The sequence below is a fragment of the Mandrillus leucophaeus genome, unplaced genomic scaffold (assembly GCF_000951045.1).
Source record: "Mandrillus leucophaeus isolate KB7577 unplaced genomic scaffold, Mleu.le_1.0 Scaffold1238, whole genome shotgun sequence".
NCBI lineage: Eukaryota > Metazoa > Chordata > Mammalia > Primates > Cercopithecidae > Mandrillus > Mandrillus leucophaeus.
In genome coordinates, this window is record NW_012100743.1 from 135,378 (window position 1) to 138,147 (window position 2,770).

Sequence of the window (2,770 nt, forward strand, 5' to 3'; positions counted from 1 at the left end):
TATATCTTTATCATGAAGAAAAAAGACAAGATATTAAAGAAAATAGTAACTACAATTGGTTAAGAGATGGAAATTTGAAAAGATATAAATTTAGACATCAAAAAGTCATTATGTGGAAGACAAAATTATGTCAAAATACAGTTTTGTTTAGTTTTCTTTGTGCTCAAAGTTGTCATCAGTTTACACTATCTAACAATAAAATATTCTTGTAAATCTTTCATTAACTAGGAAGCCAAACTTAGACACAATACACAAAAGTGGCATGAAATGAAAACATACTACTAGAGAAAATTTCTTAACCATTAAAGGAAGACACAAAGAGAGATAGAGAGACAGACAGAGAGAGAGAGAGACAGAAAGAGAGACAGAGAGAGAGAGAGACAGAGAAAGAGAGATAGATTGAGAGAGAAAGGAGATACAAAAAGTAACCTGGAAAAGAATTAAAAAAATGGAGGTAGCAAATCTTTATCTATTAATAATATTAGGGAATGAAATTGATTGAATGATCCAGGTGAAAGACATAGAGTGACTGAATACATAAATAATTAAAACTCAACTCTATTGTCCCCACAGAAAACTCACTTCCCCTATGAAGGCATACATAGACTAAAAGGAAAGAAATAGAAAACTTTGTTTATTGTCATTGTAAACAATAAAAAAATTGCAGTAGTAGCTATTCTTAGTTAAAATATATGTTAAGTCGAGATTGATAAGAAATTAGCCATTATATAATAATCAAGAACACACTAGAGCAACAGAATAAAATTGTAAATATATATAGTCATAACACTGGAACATCCAAATATATAAAGCAAAATTTACAGAGCTGAGGAGAGAAATTTACCGTGATATAGTAGTAGAAGCCTTCAGTACTTTACTTACAATAATAAAAACATAATTCAGACAGAAAATCAAAGAAGAAACCTCAGAGTTAAACTGCACTCTAGGTAAGATAAACCTAACATGGACATTTACAGAACATTCCATCGAACATCTGCAGAATATGTAATCTTCTCAACAGCACATGAAACATCTTCTAGAATAGACCATATTTTAGGTCAAAATAGGGCTTAAAGTGTTTTTAAATCAAAATTAGGTCGGTTTTTTCCACAGCGGAATAAAACTAGAAATCAATAAAAGAAAGAATTTGGGAACATGTACAACTACATGGAAATTAACTGTGCTCATAAACAACCATTGGGTATATAGATAAATTATACTAAAATATATGAGAAAAATAAAAATGGAAAGACAATATAACAAAACCTAGAAGATATCGAAAAAATAAGTTCTAAAACAACAAATATATACCAATAAACGTCTTCATTAAAAATGCAGAAATATCTTAAATAAACAACCTATACCACCTCAAGAAATGTGAAAACAGAGACTAAACTAAAAAATAGTAGATAAGTAATATAAGAAAGATTATAATGGAAATAGATAAAACAGATTTTTAAAATATTTAAAAATCAACAAGACAAAAATTGGTTTATTGAATACATAAAATTGAAAAATCTTCAGCTAGATTAACTACAAAAAGTGATGACAGAAATAAATAAAATGAGAGATGAAAAAGATAGATAACAACTGATACACAGAAATACAAAGGATTATAAGATACTATCATAAACAAGTTCATGCCAACAAATAAAAAACCAAAAGAACATAGAAAATTTTTTGGACACACACAACCAACCAGCATTGAATTAAAAAGAAATAGAAACATCAACAGGGAAATAATGAATATCAAGACTGAAGCAGTAATAAGAAATTACATGAAAAAGCAAAAACGAAAAACCATGAACTGACAGCTTCAGTACTAACTCAAGATGGATTAAAGAATTAAACATAAAACCTAAAACCATGAAAACCCGAGGAGAAAACCTAGGCAATGCCATTCAGGACGTAGGCATGGGCAAATACGACATGACTAAAGCACCAAAAGCAATTGGAAAAACAGCCAGAGTTGACAAATGGGATGTAATTAAACTGAAGAGCTTCTGCACAGCAAAATAAACTATCATCAGAGTGAACAGGAAACCTACAGACAGGGAGAACATTTTTGCAATCTCTCCATGTAACAAAGTGCTAATACCCAGAATCTACAAAGAACTTAAACAACTTTACAGGGCAAAAACAAACAACTCCATCAAAAACTGGGTAAAGGATATGAACAGATAGTTCTCAAAAGAAGACATGTATGCAGCCAACAAACATGAAAAAAAGCTCATCATCATTATCATCAGAGAAATGCAAATCAAAGCGACAATAAGATACCATCTCACAGTAGTTAAAATTGCAATCATTAAAAAGTCAGGAAACAACTGGTGCTGGAGAGGATGTGGAGAAATAGGAATGTTTTTACACAGTTGGTGGGAGTGTAAATTAGTTCAACCATTGTGGAAGACAGTGTGGCGATCACTCAAGGATCTAGAACTAGAAATACCATTTGCTCCAGCAATCCCATTACTGGACATCTACCCAAAGCATTATAAATCATACTACTATAAAGGCACACACACAAATATGTTTACTGCAGCACTATTCACAGTATCAAGGACTAAGAACCGACCCAAATGCCCCTCAATGATTGATAGACTGGATAAAGAAAATGTGGCAATGTTCACCATGGAATACTATGCAGCTATAAGAAAGAATGAGTTTGTGTCATTTGTGGGAACATAGACCAAGCTGGAAAACATCATTCTCAGCAAACTAACACAGGAACAGAAAACCAAACATTTCATGTTCTCACTGCTAACTGCAA

The 2,770-nt window shown here is 31.6% G+C and overlaps 1 pseudogene; it reads right to left on the reverse strand.

Moving 5' to 3' along the window:
• LOC105533288 overlaps positions 1-2,770 on the reverse strand; it is a 57,639-nt pseudogene that overhangs the window by 2,504 nt on the left and 52,365 nt on the right.